Source organism: Oncorhynchus mykiss, chromosome 15 (assembly GCF_013265735.2).
Source record: "Oncorhynchus mykiss isolate Arlee chromosome 15, USDA_OmykA_1.1, whole genome shotgun sequence".
NCBI classification, from domain to species: domain Eukaryota; kingdom Metazoa; phylum Chordata; class Actinopteri; order Salmoniformes; family Salmonidae; genus Oncorhynchus; species Oncorhynchus mykiss.
In genome coordinates this window covers 55,193,801-55,216,210 of record NC_048579.1, presented here as the reverse complement: position 1 = coordinate 55,216,210, position 22,410 = coordinate 55,193,801, and the positions used below count along the sequence as shown (strand labels likewise).

The 22,410-nt window shown below is 43.5% G+C and overlaps 1 protein-coding gene across 1 annotated transcript in view; it reads left to right on the top strand.

The window, feature by feature from the left end:
* LOC110490338 (cyclin-dependent kinase 17) overlaps positions 1 to 22,410 on the top strand; it is a 46,461-nt gene that overhangs the window by 1,167 nt on the left and 22,884 nt on the right. The window lies entirely within an intron of this gene.

Below are 22,410 nucleotides of genomic sequence, written 5' to 3'. Positions count from 1 at the left end.
ATGAGGAATTGGTTCCTTAGACCACAGTAATACCTGGCACAGTATAATCTCAGTGTAGCACCCATTGGCTGTGACTGCCTCTCAGGGAAACAATATCATGGTGGAAATGGATCAGTTCAGAGTCAGATTTCTCTCTGAAACCATGCCACAAAGATACTAGGCAAGCAGACTGGCATAGGATACATCCCCCATTTAATATCATACCTTGTTAGTGTAGTTGGTAGAGGCCAACATAGAGAAGAATTGAGGTAACATATTCTGTCCAAATGTCCCTCTTTCCTATCCTATCGGCAGACCCACACTTTGAGAGGTGTGTGTGTGATTATGATGACACTCGTCCTCCGGTGCTTGTCTCATTGGAGCAGTGTCATTTGACCTCTGACCCCTGTGGTGTTTTTCCAGTGGTGGTGTAGCATACATGTCTATCTGGAACATCCCTTAACTGTGCTTCTGGAGCCAACATGTCCCTGGGCTGAAACATGCACACTCCCCTCCATCTACCCCCCCCCCAGTACTGCATGTGTCCAGCGAGTGCTTTTTCATCCATCATAGGTGTGTCTATGTGTGTCAAATCTTAGTAGTTGTCAGTTAGTTCTTGGCCAGAGGTATGTGTGTACATGCACTCAGGTTAGACCTAGCAGTTCCCTGCAGGTAGAATGACCCAGATCAGGGGTATGTAGGCAGGTTGTTCTAACTGTGTGAAACCAATCCCTCAGGACAGGCTAATTATACTGACCCAAACCCTCATTTTTCTGTCCCAACTCTCTGTCTAGAGTGCTACAGTGTAACCCTGCTGATAACAGCATGCCAAGATAGCCGTGATATTGATCAGTCTCAGTGCTGGAAGGTGAAGTGCATGGAAGGATAACAGAGACAGAATCAGATTATATTCAGAAGTGATGGTGTACTGGTGCTCCATGAAGTTCCTCTGTCATGACTCATAAAAGGGCTCACACTCATCCTCTCAGGTCTGATTAGATATGATCATGTCGAATATTCATGGCAGTTGCTAAGAATATCGTGCTGTACAGTCTTTTGCCAGCCCCCTCTCTCTTTCGCTCTGTTTTTTTAAATGTCTCTCTTTTTGTCTCTCCCTTGTCTCTGTCTCTCTGTGTGTGTGTGTGTGTCAACTCCCCTCTCTCCTCCTTTGACAGCAGACTCTAAGGCGGTACCATCCTCTCTCTCCCTCTGTCTTTGGGAAGGTTCCCCTGTGAGTCTTCTTTTCACGGGACCCTCTGCTTACTATACCCACAGTGTCTCCCTGTCTGTCCGACAAATGTTCAATCCATATGTCTGTCTGTCTGCCTTCACATGCAAATCAGCAGACCAAGTCTGAGGGAGAAGAGACGAGAGGAGATGGTCCAGCAGTGATGGAAAAAGTACTCAATTGTCATACTTGAGTAAAAGTAAAGAAACCTTAATAGAAAATGACTCAAGTAAAAGTGAGTCACCTAGTAAAATACTACTAGATTAAAAGTCTGAAACTATTTGGTTTTAAATATACATAAGTATTAAAAGTAAAAGTATGAATAATTTAAAGGAATTGGGCTCCCGAGTGGCGCAGCAGTCTAAGGTACTGCATCTCAGTGCAAGAGGTGGCACTACAGTCCCTGGTTTGAATCCAGGCTGAATCATAATTAACAGAGAAAGGCCCACAGTGGCAGTGCACACATTCGCACTGCAGATGTGCTAAAGTACGCAGTATGCTCATGAAGTTCCTGTCTGCTATGGGAGGGGGGAATATCTCACTGACAGGCTTACAGAAGATCATCCTAGGTTAGAACACACTGTTGCCATTGACAACAGAACCAGGCGCTTTCTCTATTTCTATCCATCCCAATTTATGAGGTATCGCTCTCTCACTCACTCACGCACTATCATATCAGGCCTTAATCTTGTGTTATGTAACTGTGTCTTGAGAAAGCTCATTGATTAGGGAGAAGAGTTACAGCACACAGCGTGCCCCACAGCCAGAACTGTAGCTAGCGCTGAAGACATAGCTAACACCGTACTGAGGCATGAACAAGTGCGTGTTTATATGTGTGTGTGGGCGAGAGAGCAAGATATACATGTATTTTCCATGAATTTCTTCCTCTTTAGTCCTTGTGTGAATGTTCATGTGTGTGTCTCTGTGCCTGTGAGGCGTGCACGTCCCTATTCCTACTAGTAGGATTATGTGTGGAGGAAGAGATGGATCGGGAAGGCAGGCCACCTCACACAGCCCTCTGCCTCTCCCCTCAGTCTGGTCAGCCAAGGGTTAAACTGTTTTCCTGGACGTGGGGAATGTGACATCAGATTATCATTAGGGGCAATCAGATGCTTTCCCTCAGTTCCTGATTCAAGAGACGGAGGACAGAGAAGAGAGGGAGGAGGAGGAGTGGAGGCTGATGAAGACCCCCTTTATCTGATGCCATGTGTCTTCAGGACATGGTGCTTTGTCATTGGGTGTATTTTGGGTCACGTAGCAATTATGTTATTTTTTTCGGGACAGTCTAATTGTAGGCTTGATAATGAGTGTAATTATCGCAGCCTGCTTGGGCCTCACTCCCACACAGACATATTAAAGAGTCTTAGAACTGAGGTAAAGGAATGTTCAGACAGCTATAGAACGAACCAGAGAACAGCATTCTGTAAGATGGAATACACAGAGGTGTTACTTCTATCATTGCTATTTTCCCATTGTCATAGTCATGTGCAGTATAAACAATATACAGTGCCTTGCGAAAGTATTCGGCCCCCTTGAACTTTGCGACCTTTTGCCACATTTCAGGCTTCAAACATAAAGATATAAAACTGTATTTTTTGTGAAGAATCAACAACAAGTGGGACACAATCATGAAGTGGAACGACATTTATTGGATATTTCAAACTTTTTTTTAACAAATCAAAAACTGAAAAATTGGGCGTGCAAAATTATTCAGCCCCCTTAAGTTAATACTTTGTAGCGCCACCTTTTGCTGCGATTACAGCTGTAAGTCGCTTGGGGTATGTCTCTATCAGTTTTGCACATCGAGAGACTGACATTTTTTTCCCATTCCTCCTAGCAAAACAGCTCGAGCTCAGTGAGGTTGGATGGAGAGCATTTGTGAACAGCAGTTTTCAGTTCTTTCCACAGATTCTCGATTGGATTCAGGTCTGGACTTTGACTTGGCCATTCTAACACCTGGATATGTTTATTTTTGAACCATTCCATTGTAGATTTTGCTTTATGTTTTGGATCATTGTCTTGTTGGAAGACAAATCTCCGTCCCAGTCTCAGGTCTTTTGCAGACTCCATCAGGTTTTCTTCCAGAATGGTCCTGTATTTGGCTCCATCCATCTTCCCATCAATTTTAACCATCTTCCCTGTCCCTGCTGAAGAAAAGCAGGCCCAAACCATGATGCTGCCACCACCATGTTTGACAGTGGGGATGGTGTGTTCAGCTGTGTTGCTTTTACGCCAAACATAACGTTTTGCATTGTTGCCAAAAAGTTCAATTTTGGTTTCATCTGACCAGAGCACCTTCTTCCACATGTTTGGTGTGTCTCCCAGGTGGCTTGTGGCAAACTTTAAACGACACTTTTTATGGATATCTTTAAGAAATGGCTTTCTTCTTGCCACTCTTCCATAAAGGCCAGATTTGTGCAATATACGACTGATTGTTGTCCTATGGACAGAGTCTCCCACCTCAGCTGTAGATCTCAGCAGTTCATCCAGAGTGATCATGGGCATCTTGGCTGCATCTCTTCTCCTTGTATGAGCTGAAAGTTTAGAGGGACGGCCAGGTCTTGGTAGATTTGCAGTGGTCTGATACTCCTTCCATTTCAATATTATCGCTTGCACAGTACTCCTTGGGATGTTTAAAGCTTGGGAAATCTTTTTGTATCCAAATCCGGCTTTAAACTTCTTCACAACAGTATCTCGGACCTGCCTGGTGTGTTCCTTGTTCTTCATGATGCTCTCTGCGCTTTTAACGGACCTCTGAGACTATCACAGTGCAGGTGCATTTATACGGAGACTTGATTACACACAGGTGGATTGTATTTATCCTCATTAGTCATTTAGGTCAACATTGGATCATTCAGAGATCCTCACTGAACTTCTGGAGAGAGTTTGCTGCACTGAAAGTAAAGGGGCTGAATAATTTTGCACGCCCAATTTTTCAGTTTTTGATTTGTTAAAAAAGTTTGAAATATCCAATAAATGTCGTTCCACTTCATGATTGTGTCCCACTTGTTGTTGATTCTTCACAAAAAAATACAGTTTTATATCTTTATGTTTGAAGCCTGAAATGTGGCAAAAGGTCGCAAAGTTCAAGGGGGCCGAATACTTTCGCAAGGCACTGTAGATGACTAAGTATTGACAATACACCATTAAAGTGTAAAGGAGATCATTTGATGGGGGGGGGCATGCCTAAAACCTAATGACTTATTGGCTATATCCACCTTCGTGTGTGTGTGTGTGTGTGAGACAACTGTTGACCAGCCCTTTTTCCCAGGCCTGCTTTAGAACATGGGTGACTGAATCAGCACAACTAGCGAGGGGAGGCGGAGGGACAGACCACGTATGCACACATGCTGATTATGGAAGTTATGTCAGCCATGTAAGGAATGTGGAAGAGGGGTGGGCTTGTGTGTTTTGTATGGTGGGGATCATCCCGTTGTGTCTCTATTAATAGTTTGAAAGTGAAACTGAGGAAGTTGTGGTGGAGACGGCTCAACTGTAAAAGACATTCAGTGTAGTTGATTAGTGGTTTGATGTGCTGACTAGTCATGGTATTTTAGCACTGTGTCAGCGGTCTTCGCTGTTTGTGCCTGGTGTATTGCTCTGCCAACTAATAGACTGTACTTTCAAGGTGTGTTAGACACGCACACTTCCTTGGCTTGCTATGACGACAGAGCCACAGCTTCCTTCCTGCTGTTCTATGGAGAGAGTTGAGGTCATACACAGAAATCAGCCATTTATATCAGCCTGCAATGTGTGTGTGTGTGTGTGTGTGTGTGTGTGTGTAGGCCAACAGTACAATACCAGTCTATTGTTAACTGGTTTGGATGTCATCTTATATGAATGGCTCTGGACGAGTTGATGTACGTGGGTGGGTTATCTGGTGGGAATGGGACGCCTTCTGAGGGATATACTTTCTGTCCCCTGAAAAGAGTTTGGAGGGAGGCGTGGTGGGGTTTGAGGGGTTTCTGTAGACGAGCCCAATGCCCCCCTTTCGTTGTCTGAAGAGGGGCATTGTGGGAACTGGAGCAGCCCTTTTGGAAGGAGCCCAGGGTCTGATTAACACCACCCCGGTACCATGCACAGACCGGCACTGTGTGTGTGTGCACTTACACATTCTGTCTTTGTCCCATCTTTTTTTCTTCTCTCTCTCTCTCCCCCTGAGGAAACTGTCCCATCATGTGTTGCCCTGTGGGGGTTGGGACATTGGCTTGTAATCTGGAGATTAGAGGGTGGCATTGTCCGAGCAGCAGCAGACCGACAGATTATTCTCACACACACACACACACGAACAGTAGCACTCGTACACTAAGCACACCACATACTGTACATACACACTTCAGATACTGTACATCATTATACACACTCATAGGTAAATTCCCTGAAATAGACACACGCACAACAGCACAGACTGACTGTGTCTAATACAGAGTGATGGTGTCCCGTTAGTCTTTCCTGTCTGCCATGCTGAAATAGTCATGGATCCGTAATCTTCAACCAGCCTACACTATACACAGAGTAACATGAGTTCAGCCACGATAACAGGACAAACCCTACCTTGTTATGTAACTTCACATAGTGGGGCATGGCACACTGTTCTGACAGGCACGTAGTTTACATTCCTTCACAGTGCTGTACAGACCCTCATATCCCAAGCCGCATAGCACACAGTGACAGCACAGGTACAGCAGAGTACGGAGTCTGTTGACTCTGGTTCACTAGTTCAGCTGACACTGTGGGGCTCTGGAGCTGTAGGAAGTCATGGGAACCTTGTTAGTTAGCAAACCGACAAGAGGCTGAAGAAATTGAATCTAGCCGAAGCTAAAGTTACATCACAAAAAGGGTTTGTTCTGTTCTAGCTGAACTTGTGTGTGTGTCGGACGTTGTATCTTGGTGCCAATTTGTCTCAGGACTCTTTTGAAGGGTCTTGGGTAGAGGTCGACCGATTTATGCTTTTCAACGCCGATACCGATTATTGAAGGAACAGAAAAAGCCGATACCGATTAATCGGCTGATTTTAAAATAAATAAATAATTTTAATCTAAAAAAAATTTTTTTTTTGTTGTAATAATGACAATTACAACAATACTGAATGAACACTTATTTTAACTTAATATAATACATAAATAAAATCAATTTAGCCTCAAATAAATAATGAAACATGTTCAATTTGGTTTAAATAATGCAAAAACAAAGTGTTGGAGAAGAAAGTAAAAGTGCAATATGTGCCATGTAAAAAAGCTAACGTTTAAGTTCCTTGCTCAGAACATGAGAACATATGAAAGCTGGTGGTTCCTTTTAACATGAGACTTCAATATTCCAAGGTAAGAGGTTTTTGGTTATAGTTAATATAGTATTTATAGGACTATTTCTCTCTATACCATTTGTATTTCATATACCTTTGACTATTGGATGTTCTTACTTTAGTATTGCCAGTGTAACAGTATAGCTTCTGTCCCTCTCCTCGCCCCTACCTGGGCTCGAACCAGGAACACAACGACAACAGCCACCCTTGAAGTATCGTTACCCATCGCTCCACAAAACCCGCGGCCCTTGCAGAGCAAGAGGAACAACTACTCCAAGTCTCAGAGCGAGTGACGTCACCGATTGAAACGCTATTAGCGCGCACCCCGCTAACTAGCTAGCCATTTCACATTGGTTACACCAGCCTAATCTCGGGAGTTGATAGGCTTGAAGTCATAAACAGCTTAATGCTTGAAGCATTGCGAAGAGCTGCTGGCAAAATGCACGAAAGTGCTGTTTGAATGAATGCGTACGAGCCTACCATCGCTTAGTCAGACTGCGCTATCAAATATCAAAACATAGACTTAATTATAACATAATAACACACAGAAATACAAGCCTTTGGTCATTAATATGGTCGAATCCGGAAACGTATCATTTTGAAAACAAAACGTTTATTCTTTCAGTGAAATACGGAACCGTTCCGTATTTTATCTAAAGGGTGGCATCCCTAAGTCTAAATATTTCTGTTACATTGTACAACCTTCAATGTTATGTCATAATTATGTACAATTCTGGCAAATTAATTACGGTCTTTGTTAGGAATAAATGGACTTCACGCAGTTCGCAACGAGCCAGGCGGCCCAAACTGCTGCATATACCCTGACTCTGTTGCATTGAACGCAATAGAAGTGACACAATTTCCCTAATTGTAAGAAATTCATGTTAGCAGGCCATATTAACTAAATATGCAGGTTTAAAAATATATACAGTGGGGAGAACAAGTATTTGATACACTGCCGATATTGCAGGTTTTCCTACTTACAAAGCATGTAGAGGTCTGTCATTTTTATCATAGGTACACTTCAACTGTGAAAGGCGGAATCGAAAACAAAAATCCAGAAAATCACATTGTATGATTTTTAAGTGATTAATTAGCATTTTATTGCATGACATAAGTATTTGATACATTAGAAAAGCAGAACCTAATATTTGGTACAGAAACCTTTGTTTGCAATTACAGAGATCATACGTTTCCAGGTTTGCACACACTGCAGCAGGGATTTTGGCCCACTCCTCCATACAGACCTTCTCCAGATCCTTCAGGTTTCGGGGATGCCGCTGGGAAATACAGACTTTCAGCTCCCTCCAAAGATTTTCTATTGGGTTCAGGTCTGGAGACTGGTTAGGCCACTCCAGGACCTTGAGATGCTTCTTACGGAGCCACTCATTAGTTGCCCTGGCTGTGTGTTTCGGGTCATTGTCATGCTGGAAGACCCAGCCATGACCCATCTTCAATGCTCTTAATGAGGGAAGGAGGTTGTTGGCCAAGATCTCGCGATACATGGCCCCATCCATCCTCCCCTCAATACGGTGCAGTCGTCCTGTCCCCTTTGCAGAAAAGCATCCCCAAAGAATGATGTTTCCACCTCCATGCTTCACGGTTGGGATGGTGTTCTTGGGGTTGTACTCATCCTTCTTCTTCCACGGCGAGTGGAGTTTAGACCAAAAAGCTCTATTTTTGTCTCATCAGACCACATGACCTTTTCCCATTCCTCCTCTGGATCATCCAGATGGTCATTGGCAAACTTCAGACGGGCCTGGACATGCGCTGGCTTGAGCAGGGGGACCTTGCGTGCGCTGCAGGATTTTAATCCATGACGGCGTAGTGTGTTACTAATGGTTTTCTTTGAGACTGTGGTCCCAGCTCTCTTCAGGTCATTGACCAGCTCCTGCCGTGTAGTTCTGGGCTGATCCCTCACCTTCCTCATGATCATTGATGCGCCACGAGGTGAGATCTTGCATGGAGCCCCAGACCGAGGGTGATTGACCGTCATCTTGAACTTCTTCCATTTTCTAATAATTGCGCCAACAGTTGTTGCCTTCTCACCAAGCTGCTTGCCTATTGTCCTGTAGGCCATCCCAGCCTTGTGCAGGTCTACAATTTTATCCCTGATGTCCTTACACAGCTTTCTGGTCTTGGCCATTGTGGAGAGGTTGGAGTCTGTTTGATTGAGTGTGTGGACAGGTGTCTTTAATACAGGTAACGAGTTCAAACAGGTGCAGTTAATACAGGTAATGAGTGGAGAACAGGAGGGCTTCTTAAAGAAAAACTAACAGGTCTGTGAGAGCTGGAATTCTTACTGGTTGGTAGGTTATCAAATACTTATGTCATGCAATAAAATGCAAATTAATTACTTAAAAATCATACAATGTGATTTTCTGGATTTGTGTTTTAGATACCGTCTCTCACAGTTGAAGTGTACCTATGATAAAAATTACAGACCTCTACAAGCTTTGTAAGTAGGAAAACCTGCAAAATCGGCAGTGTATCAAATACTTGTTCTCCCCACTGTACTTGTGTATTGATTTTAAAGAAAGGCATTGATATTTATGGTTAGGTTTGGTGCAACGACAGTGCTAAATCATCACCCGTTTGGCGAAGTAGGCTGAGATTCGATAAGAAATTAACAGGCACTACATCGATTATATGCAACGCAGGACAAGCTAGATAAACTAGTAATATCATCAACCATGTGTAGTTAACTAGTGATTTATGTGAAGATTGATTGTTTTTTTTACAAGTTTAATGCTTACTAGCAACTTACCTTGGCTTCTTGCTGCCCTCGCGTAACAGGTAGTCAGCCTGCCCCTTGGACTAGTAACCGGAATGTTGCATAAACGAATCCCCGAGCTGACAAGGTAAAAATCTGTCTTTCTGCCCCTGAACAAGGCAGTTAACCCACCGTTCCTAGGCCGTCATTTAAAATAAGAATTTGTTCTTAACTGACTTGCGTATTTTAAATGAAGGTGTAAACTTTGTTTTGCCAAATCGGTGTCCAAAAATACCGATTTCTGGCTCTAATTAATCGGCCGTTCCGATTAATCGGTCGACCTCTAGTCTTGGGTGGCAGGCTATGTGTGTGTTGAAGATGACACTTGTGCGCAGATAAATTATTAACATTGTGAATGCTTGGTCGTCCTGACTGTAAGTGGGGTTAAAGTGGTATTGGGAGGAGGTAGTGAGCTAATGGGAAACATGGCTGAGAGGCAGGCCATACTCATGAATGACTTCCTATCCTAGTCTCATTTTCTAGCCATTCTGCCTTCACAGCCAAATCAGAGGACATGGTGATAATGGAGAGAAAAGGAGACTAGCTGAAACTGTTGAGAGGCCTGAGCGGGAGGGTGGAATGTTTCTCTTCCTGAATTCCTAACCATCACTCAGGTGACGAGGAATGTCACACCTGGAGTGACCGGGACAAAGACAGGAAGCACCACTGGCTGGCCCAGTGGGAACAGAACAGAACCCGTGGGACGCAACAACCACCTGTGCTGGCCTGGGTGTCTCCGGGACGACCTCTAGGTGAACCTGGTGGGCACACCTGTTCTCTAGGGCTTTGTGGTTTAGAGTTGGGGCCTGGGGCAGGTCGTGAGAAAGGGGAGGATCAATAGGGAAAGGATAACAATGGGAAGAATACAGTGAAGTGATAAAGCATTGAAACATGCAAGGATGAAATAATTGATCTGCTCTTCATGTTGTTGGAAAACACTTCCAGATAACTTAGGCATTTCACTGCTAATGTTCATATCCGTCTTGCGTGTGTTTGTGTGGGACATGTGTCCCTCCTATCTCTGTCCTGTGGAATGTGAACTATTCCAGCTGTTCCTTGCAAAGAGGAAGACCGACACACTCGCACGTTGTGCCCCTCTGGCTGGCTGTCCTGAGTCGTCCGGAAGCAGCTCGTTAGACCTTGTTAGTGTGGTATGGCTTTAAAGGAGAAGAAGAAGTAAATAGCAAGATGTGTAACTGTAAGGCTGAGAGGGCTGGTGGGAGGAAGGTGCTACAGGAAGAGAGGATGGATGGGCTGACAGTTATTGACTTGACTGTCAGACTACTACAAGGGGTTCAATAACCGCACCGGTGTGGCCTTCTGCTCCTCGCACACACAGAGGGAGACGACGAAGCACAGAGTCTTTTATCTTCTCAAATGGTCGTCATGTGAGACTGAGACATTGCTAAAGCTGGTTAAACGGTAGCGGTCTAGGCAACCCCAAAGGGTTGTATGTAGCTGGCTGTGAGCATGTGTGTTTAGGGGTGAGGTCTGGGTCCTGTTGGACTCTGTGCCGTTCATCTCTCCATTTGACACAGGGATAATGTATAGCCTAGTCTGTGCTTATCCTCTTATCTCCCCCACACACACAGTGTTTTTTCTCCCTTTCCAACCCCCCCTTGCTGCACACAGATGACACTGTAGTGTCTGGGAACCAATTCGAACCGTGTCTGTGTCTCACGCCACTCACTATGGGGCTCTGATCACTTATTTTCCTGCTTTAATCTGTGGGTTGTTTGTATTTTTGATCGGACAGACTCACTTTTCTGATAGCTACTTCATTGAGGAAAAATCTATGACTGAGAGATGTTTGTCCCACCTAGCTACTGTATCTTAAGATGAATGCACCAACTGTAAGTCACCCTGAATATGAGCGTCTGTTAAATAACTAAAATGTAAAATGTGAAGAGGGAGAGAGAGCGGGAAGGAGCACGTGCCTGTGTGGTGTTTATGCTTGTCTGTGTATAATGGCATGCCTGTCCTCTGTAGAATACACTGTATTCAGCTGTGAGTCTGCAGTACCCAGTCCTAAAAATAACCCCCCTTACTGCCCCTCTCCTCCCTCCCCCTTTCACCCCCTTTCACCCATTCTCTGCCCTCGATTCTGTTCCACTTCTCTCCTTCTCTACAGGATCTGATTGTTCCTCTTCTCCTCTTTCTCTCTGTCTCTGCCCTCCTTCTGTTCCACTTCTCTCCTTCTCTACCTGATCTGCTCGCTCCTCTTCTCTCTTGCTCTGTCCCACTCTCTTGGCATCCTCTCTCCACTCTCACACTGAAGGAGATTTTACAGCATTTGGGACATAGGTATTTCTGTCTCTGTTTGCTCAAGGGCCTCTAATGTACACACACACTCTTACTCACTCACTCACACACACATGTCCATTACCCGCTAGCTCTGTTATTTCAGCTCATCCCTCCAGGGTCAGTCACGCTGAAACTCCTTTTAGCTCCTTACACTGAGAGGTGTGTGCGCGAGCTGGCGTGACTGGCTCAGTTCCAGTCAACCAGTGTGATGGATGTCGAGCAGCAGCGTTTTGTGCTAACACATCCCATTACATCACTGTGAACGGTTGCCCCCTGGTTGCACTGGTTTATGGTTATTGGCAGCAGCAGTCATTACCTCTCAGCCGGTTGGCTCGTGTGGGTTTTGGGAGGTCAGGCGTCCCCAGGTTGTCATAGTGATATGCCCGACCTCTCACCCCTGAGCTGCAGGTCAAAAGATCAGAGGGGAGGCAGCGTTCTTTCTCTAATGGCTGTGTTCCGTTATTTATGTTGCTATCTCATCTTTGTGTTTGGGGGAGGTTGTTTGGTAGGCTAGCTGAGATAAGGCTACGTTTGGTTAAGGGGATGGTTTGTGTGTGTAGGATAAGGTTTGGGTTCATGGTGTGGAGGGGGAGTGATGAGGGAGGGGATTTGATGAATGCCTCGGCCTAACCGGGTTAGCGTTGATTGTATTTGATTTGGAACTGAGCTGCCTCCAGAGGGGTGTACTATAAAGCACTATCAATGAGTTAGCCAGCGAAGTGACAAATTAAGCACGTGGTGTAATGAGTAGGATTCTGTGTGTTCACATGCAAAAGTGATTGCTTTTGATAAAAACACTATCTGCTTCCACAATGAAAACTACTTAGAAAATTCTGACATATATTTTATGTAAAATACAGTTGAAGTTTGAAGTTTATATACACCTTAGCCAAATACATTTAAACTCAGTTTTCACAATTTCTGACATTTAATCCTAGTAAAAGTTCCCTGTTTTAGGTCAGTTCGGATCACCACTTTATTTTAAGAATGTGAATGTCAGAATAATAGTAGAGAGAATGATTTATTTCAGCTTTTATTTATTTCATCACATTCCCAGTGGGTCAGAAGTTTACATGCACTTAATTAGTATTTGGTAGCATTGCTTTTAAATTGTTTAACTTGGGTCAAACGTTTTGGGTAGCCTTCCATAAGCTTCCCACAATAAGTTGGGTGAATTTTGACCCATTCCTCCGACAGAGCTGGTGTAACTGAGTCAGGTTTGTAGGCCTCCTTGCTCGCACACACATTTTCAGTTCTGCCCACAAACTTTCAATAGGATTGAGGTCAGGGTTTTGTGATGGCCACTCCAATACCATTTTGCCACAACTTTGGAAGTATGCTTGGAGTCATTGTCCATTTGGAAGACCCATTTGCGACCAAGCTTCAACTTCCTGACTGATGTCTTGAGATGTTCCTTCAATATATCCACATAATTTTGTTGACAGCATGACTGAGCAGCGCAGATTACTGATTGATTTGAAAAAGGCCCTTCTCCCTCACTTTCCCCCCCCCCCCGTTCACGTCACGGGCCATAGCCCGGTGCACCGCAGTTCAGCTTAATGGAACTCCCTCAGGGTCCAGTAAGGGGGTGTAATGCTGTGTTTGGGTGAGTGCTCGGAAGTATCTTGTAGTCTGCATGTCTATAACCCCATTCATTTGACGACCGTGGTGGTTTTGGTTAGTAAGGCACACCTGCAAGATGAGGAACCCCTCTAGCACTGGTGTGTGTGCACGTACTGGTGTGTTTGTGTGGTGGCCTACAGGAGTCTGTGACTGTCTGTGATCTTTATATCATAGGGGTCATGTCAGCTAGCCCAGGGTTAAGCCTGTAACTGTAGCCCGTCACTCACCTCCATGTACACAGCAGACTGATAGAACAGGTAGGACTGGGGGATATGGCCTAAAAATCAAATCTCCAATTTTAATGTATTTTTTTCATCTGAATAAGCTTTGCTGCACAATTAAAGGGCAATAGACTACATTTCAAACAGTCAGCAATAATCTAATGAATTCAGGGCTTGTAAAATTACTCCTAGGCTAAATATAAGCCTTACACAACCAGAAGACCCTCTAATTAATTATTACATTATTTTATCAAAATAGTTTAACCTGCTTTAAAAAATATATATATTATTCCCTGATCGGGCTTTCAAGTCTGTCAATAAACATGCCCTTTTTGTTAAAATTGTAACCAGAACCATGCTCAATGCAGATCCACCAATAATGACCAACTTCTGGTAGCAGGCATTATAGAAAATGAACACGGGTCTCAAACAATCTCTCAAGCACAAGCCCACTCGCTAATGAGTAGCCAGCTAATCTTTTATATTTCAAGTCTAGTCCAACTTGGCTCTATTTGCTTGCTAACAAGGTAGAACAGTTGAACTGCTCTGAATAGACTCGGAACGCTCATCAAACCAAAAACAAAAATGCATTCTTGTGATACAGGCATTTGGAACATCACGCTAAAACCAAAATTGTTATTGATTTGATATATCCCCCAACCCTATGGACAGGTACTAGGTGTTTTGGCCTTACCCAGTCCTCCTTTAAGACTAGGTGCTGCAAAGCAAAAGTTGACGTCATATGAAGCTTTACCACTTGCTCTGAAATATGAGTAGAGTTTCTATTTCACACACATGTGCGTTTTCATTTATGAATATGGAAAATTATAAACAGAAATATTGAAAATTATTATTTTAGATTTGGCATTTTTTCTTGTATATTGTTAAACATAATATACTCTACTGGCATATCAATGTTTCAGCGTTGGATCTCTGCTACTTTTAAAGTTATAGCCTGTTTTTATAGAGAGATTGGCACAGTAGGCAATCACGGCACTCCTTTTATTGGTGTCATTACACATCCTGCAAATCACCACCTGAGGGGGACCATTTTGAATCCATTTTCACATTCACTCTGTTGGTAATGCTGACATTGGATCATAACAAAAGTAGCAGGGATCCCACTCTGGAACTTTTAATTTGCCCGTAAAGTATATTATGTTCAACAATAAATTCGTACTTTTCTATATTCATATTTAGATTTTTTTTGTAAGCAAAATGAATGTAAAACGTGTTTATTGAAATCAATATACTACTCATATTACAGAGCAAGCGGTAAAGCTTCATATGACACCAATTGTTGCTTTGAAGTGCCTACAGATGAAACGGTATGGAGTCCTAAAGGAGGCCAACTTTGATGAATTATTTCTCAGTTATGCTTTCAGATGCATATGTCAAGAAAACTTCCTCCAAAGAACCCTTCTATGGATTACATTTCGTGAACATTTCAAAATCATGGTATTTTTTTTTTGGGGGAGGGGGGGGTTCCTGGTTTCGTATTGAATTACAGTACAGCTCGGTCTCTGTTCTTTCTCTGTACTTTCCTCAGCTAACAGTACATGCCTGGAGTTACCCTGGTGATGTCATGCCTCTTACACAAACACAAAGACGCCATTCTGTTCTTCTCACTCCAAATATGCTCACTTTCTCTTTTCCTCCCTCTCTTTATCCTTTGCTTGCTCGCTCTCGCCTTCACACTCTCTCGCGTGCACATCGACACCCACATATTCACATACGTCTTTTCTCATTCCATTTATTTTTTATTTTTTCCATTTTCAATTGGATATTAATTTGACCATATCATATTTCCTAGTTACTTGACAAAGAGTGGGAGTGAGACTGGAGGAGAAAGAGCAACCAGCCAGATAGAGTTCTGGGATAGTCTAGACCTCCTAATCTTTTGGAAGCAGAATATAGACTCTGGGGCCTTGGTCACCATGGTGACGAGAAGAGTTCAGGGTCTAGAGAGGGACAAAAGTTGCTGTTCTCTTTTACAATTTCAAGGCAGATTTCCCTAAATGGGGGTGGAACTACTGTATCTTACTTTAGGGACATGCCTTCAAGGGAGCTGTCTTAGTTGTCAAATTTGAAGGAATTGACTTTGATGTGATTGTGTGTATTAGTCTTAATTAGGCCTTGTCGTCTGCCGTCTCTCCCCCGCCTGTCCTTTGAAGTCTCCTCCTCTTCGCTGAGCTCTAGCTTACCCATGATGCACTGGGGGACCCCCAGAAGGACAGGCTAAGGGGAACGAGGGAAGATCTGAGGAAGTGCCTGGTTTGGGTTTGGTATGTGGGTCAGGATTTCACAGAAGAATGTATAGGCTGTGTGTGTGCCTGCTTGCGCATGTATGTTTTTTTTGTTGTTGAAGGGATGCTGATTACAGAGAGAGAGAGGGGGAGAGACGAGGGGGATACCGGGACAGAGCCCATCAGCCAGTGTGTTGGATTGTGTTTGATGGGGAATTCTCTGTGCTTTCTCTTTCACATCATTTAGATATGCCAGCCCTGTCAAATGAGCTCTCTTTGTTTTGGTGTGCCCCAGAGATAATACCTGTCTCTGTTACATCCCTCTGTACTCTATCTGAGAGAGTGCTTATCTCGCTGCACAGGGGCAGCAGGTAGCCTAGTGGTCAGAGTGTTGGGCCAATAGTTGAAAGGTTGCTAGATCGAATCTCTGAGCTGACAAGGAAAAAATCTGTTGTTCTGCCCCTGAACAAGGCAGTTACCCCACTGTTCCGAGGCCATCATTGTAAATAAGAATTTGTTCTTAACTGACTCGCCTAGTGAAGTACAAGCATTTCGCTACACTCGCATTAACATCTGCTAACCATGTGTATGTGACAAATACAATTTGATTTGATTTGATTTTGAAGTAAAGGTTCAATTAAAACAATGTATCATACTTTAATCAAAATTGCAATATCCATATCTCGAGGCTGATAAATTTTGTAAAACATCATGAATGTAACATGTTATAAGGATCCCCTGAAACTCTGACCAACACTTTGGTTCCTACCCTGTCACAACAACTTCTACAGGTTTTTTTCATTAGTTGTCATGCTAAACAACACCAACCATAGAGTTGGAATACTCATTTTATTTATATGATTCCAACAGTTTACCCAAGTGTTTTGATCTAAATCGCAAGTAAAATCACATTTGCAATATTTGGTTAAAAATAATTCACAATTAGATTATTTGCCCATATCTTGCAGCCCTACCTGTACACCAGGCTTCCCCAGCTGGTGGCCCGTGGGTGATTTTATTTGTCTCCCCAAGTTTTCTGAGCAAAAATAAAAAGCTAGATATTTTATTTATTTATTGTTGGCTATAAAAGACTGTACAAAACCACCAGCAAATCAGGTCCAAGTGATTTTTAATTTTGGAAATCTGTTCTGAACTATTACCATGCTAAATATATTTATTTATTTATTTTGTGCACACACTGAGTGAACAAAACACCTCCTCTTTCCATGACACCGACCAGGTGAATCCAGGTGAAAGCTATACGATCCCTTATTGATGTCACTTGTTAAATCCACTTCAGTCAGTGTCGATGAAGGGGAGGAGACAGGTTAAAGAAGGATTTTTAAGCATTGAGACGTGGTTTTCTATGTGTGCCATTCAGAGGGAGAATGGGCAAGACAAAAGATTTACAGTAAGTGCCTTTGAACAGGGCTGAAATGTGCAACTCAATATTAGGGAAGTATTCTTAATGTTTTGTACACTCAGTGTATGTGATCTTATACAATGTGAGCAAGGTTTTAAATGATTTATGTTTTAGTCAATTTGCAGTCTACAAATTATTTGAAATTATGTTCCAGCCCCCTGACCATCTGCTCAAGAAAAAAATGTCCTGCGGTTGAATCTAGTTGATGATCCCTACTGTGTGTGTGTGTGTGTGTGTGCGCGCGCCCAACCAACGAACCACTAGAGAGATGGTGAATGAGAGGTTGAGTTTTCTCCTTGTGCTGCTGATACAGGATTCTGGACCCTGTCCAATGGGAACAGCTAATCTAGTAACTCTATATCTACACTGCAGGGTGGCAGAGAGGGATCTGCTCTAGTTAGCGGAGATGGGATCAGCAGTGTGTGTTTTTTTCTTGTTGGATAGAAGACTGCCCAACACACACACATTGGAGGACAGCTGTGGCTTCCTTGGCCCTCAGTTCTTCTCATATTTCCTTGCCAGCTCATTCAGCAGGTAAAGAATGTGTGTGTCACTCCCCACAGCAGCAGACACAACCTTTGTCTCAGCAACCCAATCATCCACAGCCTGCCCACTTTCCTAGCCTGTCTGCCCAAGGACAGTGATGCTCTGAGGGGCAGACACAGGCATACTCATTCCCAGCCACATGACCAGGCCTGTGTCCTGCACTCTGCCCATTAGCAAAAGGAAGGAGTTGTTGGGATGATAACGAACATGTCAGTAACATTAGTATCATTGCCTTACTGACATTAACACACTCACTATTGTGTGTGTGTTTATTTTATTTCACCTTTATTTAACCAGGTAGACTAGTTGAGAACAAGTTCTCATTTGCAACTGTGACCTGGTCAAGATAAAGCATAGCAATTGGACACATGCAACAACACAGAGTTACACATGGAATAAACAAAACATACAGTAGAACAAAAGAAAACAAAAAGTCTATATGCAGTGAGTGCAAATAAGGTAAGATAAGGGAGTTAAGGCAATAAATAGGCCATGGTGGCAAAGTAATTACAATATAGCAATTTACTTGCGATTTAGATCAATTAAACACTGGAATGGTAGATGTGCAGAAGATGAATGTGCAAGTAGAGATACAGGGGTGCAAAGAAGCAAGATAAATAAATACTGTATGGGGATGAGGTAGGTAGATAGATGGGCTATGTACAGGTGCAGTGATCTGTGAGCTGCTCTGACAGCTGGTGCTTAAAGCTAGTGAGGGAGATATGAGTCACCAGCTTCAGGGATTTTTGCAGTTCGTTCCAGTAATTGGCAGCAGAGAACTGGAAGGAAAGACAACCAAAGGAGGAATTGGCTTTGGGGGTGACCAGTGAGATATACCTGCTGGAGTGCGTGCTACGAGTGGATGCTGCTATGGTGACCAGTGAGCTGAGATAAGGCAGGGCTTTACCCAGCAGAGACTTGTAGATAACCTGTAGCCAGTGGGTTTGGCGACGCGTATGAAGCGAGGGCCAATAAACGAGAGCGTAGAGGTCGCAATGGTGGGTAGTGTATGGGGTTTTGGTGACAAAATGGATGGCACTGTGATAGACCGCATCCAGTTTGTTGAGTAGAGTGTTGGAGGCTATTTTATAGATGACATCACCGAAGTCGAGGATTGGTAGGATGGTCAGTTTTACGAGGGTATGTTTGGCAGCATGAGTGAAGGATGCTTTGTTGCGATATAGGAAGCCAATTCTAGATTTAATTTTGGATTGGAGATGCTTAATGTGATTCTGGAAGGAGAGTTACAGTCTAACCAGACACCTAAGTATTTGTAGTTGTCCACGTATTCTAAGTCAGAGCCGTCCATAGTAGTGATGCTGGACGGGCGAGCAGGTGCAGGCAGTGATCGGTTGAATAGCATGCATTTAGTTTTCCCTGCGTTTAAGAGCAGTTGGAGGTCACGGAAGGAGAGTTGTATGGCATTGAAGCTCGTCTGGAGGTTAGTTAACACAGTGTCCAAAGAGGGGCCAGAAGTATACAGAATGGTGTTGTCTGCGTAGAGGTGTACCAGAGAATCATCAGCAGCAAGAGCAACATCATTGATGTATACAGAAAAGAGAATCGGCCCGAGAATTGAACCCTGTGGCACATCCATAAAGATAGCCAGAGGTCCGGACAACAGGCCCTCCGATTGGACACACTGAACTCTATCAGAGAAGTAGTTGGTGAACCAAGCGAGGCAATCATTTGAGAAACCAAGGCTGTCGAGTCTGCCAATAAGAATGTTGTGATTGACAGAGTCGAAAGCCTTGGCCAGGTCGATGAATACGGCTGCACAGTAATGTGTCTTATCAATGGCGGTTATGATGTTGTTTAGAACCTTGAGCGTGGCTGAGGTGCACCCATGACCAGCTCTGAAACCAGATTGCATAGCAGAGAAGGTACGGTGGGATTCGAAATGGTCGGTAATCTGTTTGTTAACTTGGCTTTCGGAGACCTTAGAAAGACAGGGTAGGATAGATATAGGTCTGTAGCAGTTTGGGTCTAGAGTGTCACCCACTTTGAAGAGGGGGATGACCGCAGCAGCTTTCCAATCTTTGGGAATCTCAGACGATATGAAAGAGAGGTTGAACAGGCTAGTAATAGGAGTTGCAACAATTTAGTCAGGTTGTCTAGCCCGGGTGATTTGTAGGGGTCCAGATTTTGCAGCTCTTTCAGAACATCAGCTATCTGGATTTGGGTAAAGGAGAAATGGTGGGGGCTTTGGCGGGTTGCTGTGGAGGGTGCCGGGCAGTTGACCGGGGTAGGGGTAGCCAGGTGGAAAGCATGGCCAGCCGTAGAGAAATACTTATTGAAATTCTCAAGTATAGTGGATTTATCGGTGGTGACAGTGTTTCCTAGCCTCAGAGCAGTGGGCAGCTGGGAGGAGGTGCTCTTATTCTCCATGGACTTTACAGTGTCCCAGAACTTTTTTGAGTTTGTACTACAGGATGCAAATTTCTGTTTGAAAAAGCTAGCCTTCGCTTTCCTAACTGCCTGTGTATATTTCTTCCTAACTTCCCTGAAAAGTTACATATCACGGGGGCTGTTCGTTGCTAATGCAAAACGCCACAGGATGTTTTTGTGCTGGTCAAGGGCAGACAGGTCTGGAGTGAACCAAGGACTATATCTATTCCTAGTTCTACATTTTTTGAATGGGGCATGCTTATTTAAGATGGTGAGGAAGGCACTTTTAAAGGAGTGTGTGTGGGGACCACGAGTGTGGCTGATAAGATAAATGGAGAATGTTCTGTTGGAAAATCATATTAGTGAACTCAGAACACACTCTTCCCCATCCTGCTCTCTCTGTTTTTACCTCCATCTCAATTGAATTTAAGGGCTGGCATGGGAAACGTATGTTTACATTGCCAAAGCAAGTGAAGTAGATAATAAACAAAAGTTAAATAAACAATACAAATTAACAGTGAACATTACACTCACAAAAGTTCCAAAAGAGTAAAAACATTTCAAATGTCATATTATGTGCAAATAGTTCAAGTACAAAAGGAAAAAAAACATAAATATGGGTTGTATTTACAATGGTGTTTGTTCTTCACTGGTTGCTCTTTTTTTGTGGCAACAGGTCACACATCTGTTGTATTTCACCCATTAGATATGGGAGTCTGTGTAATCTGAGAGAAGTATGTCTCTAATATGGTCATACATTTGGCAGGTTAGGAAGTGCAGCTCAGTTACCACCTCATTTTGTGGGCAGTGTGCACATAGCCTGTCTTCTCTTAAGAGCCAGGTCGGCCTACGGTGGCCTTTCTCAATAGCAAGGCTATGCTCACTGAGTCCTTAAGTTTGGGTCAGTCACAGTGGTCAGGTATTCTGCCACTGTACTCTCAGTTTAGGGCCAAGTAGCATTCTAGTTTGCGCAGCTTTTTTGTTAATTCTTTCCCCCTTCTCTCTCTCTTCCCCTCCTAATCACTCTGTTTTACCTCTCTCTCTCCCTCCTGCTCTCTCTGTTTTTATCTCACTCTCGTCTTTTTTCCTTTTTTCTCTCACTCCATCTCCCCTGACTCTCTTTAGAGCAGGTTTGTTGTGCTTAAACAAATGAAGACACCTACAGACACATTCTCACACACGTTTATTTTACTATCCTTGTGGAGACCAAACGGTTGATTCCCATCCAAAATCCTATTTTCCCTAACCTTAACTCTACACCTAATCCTTAACCCCTAACGTAACCCTAATTGTAAACCTAACCCTTAAGCCTAAAATAAGCTTTTTCCTTATGGGGATAGGTGGAATGTCCCCACTTGTCTTCAGGTCCCCACAACGATAGTAAAACTAAAAACACACACTCCCCTCCTTCATTAACTATGTTTGTTTTAATGAGATCAACTCCAGCCGAGATGAGAAGAGAACCAGGTCATACCCGTGCAACACACACACACGCGCACACACACAGGCTTAAACCTGACATCAAAGCGTCCCTGCCTTCACCCTGCCTGGTACATGGTGGGTGTTAGGGCATGTGAAGGGTGGGGAGACTAATCCCCTAACACACACAGTGTTTCATAGATTTTCATTGGTAGATTAGTGGTTGACTGGCGAGGGGGGGATGTGCTGCTGTATGTGTTTTATATGCGTTGGCCTGGGGCATATTTGAGGGCACAGATAGAAATGTATAGAGCTGATGTGATTCCTCACTCTTCATGACAGAGAGGCATGTCTGTTCTACACTATATATTTGTATCTGATCGTTCTTTGACGTTGTGCCCTATTGACCGGTACCTCCAAGCCTGGAGGTAATTTGAGTTTACAGGATTAGGCTGGACGTACTGTGTGTGTGTGTGTGTTAGGATCGGGGTTGGGTACACTGCAGCCACAGATCCAGACAGTCATTGATTTGAATGATTCCTGCAATGCACACACATGCCATCAGGAATGACAGAGAAATGGTAAGGATGGCGTGTGTGCGTTTAGACCGACAGATGGTGTCTCAAGTCTACAGTCGTGGCCAAAAGTTTTGAGAAGTTAATTTCCGCAAAGTTTGCTGCTTCAGTGTCTTTAGATATTTTTGTCAGATGTTACTATGGAATAGTGAAGTATAATTACAAGCATTTCATAAGTGCCAAAGGCTTTTATTGACAATTACATGAAGTTGATGCAAAGAGTCAATATTTGCAGTGTTGACCCTTCTTTTTCAAGACCTCTGCAATCCGCCCTGGCATGCTGTCAATTAACTTCTGGGCCACATCCTGACTGATGGCAGCCCATTCTTGCATAATAAATGCTTGGAGTTTGTCACAATTTGTGGGTTTTTGTTTGTCCACAC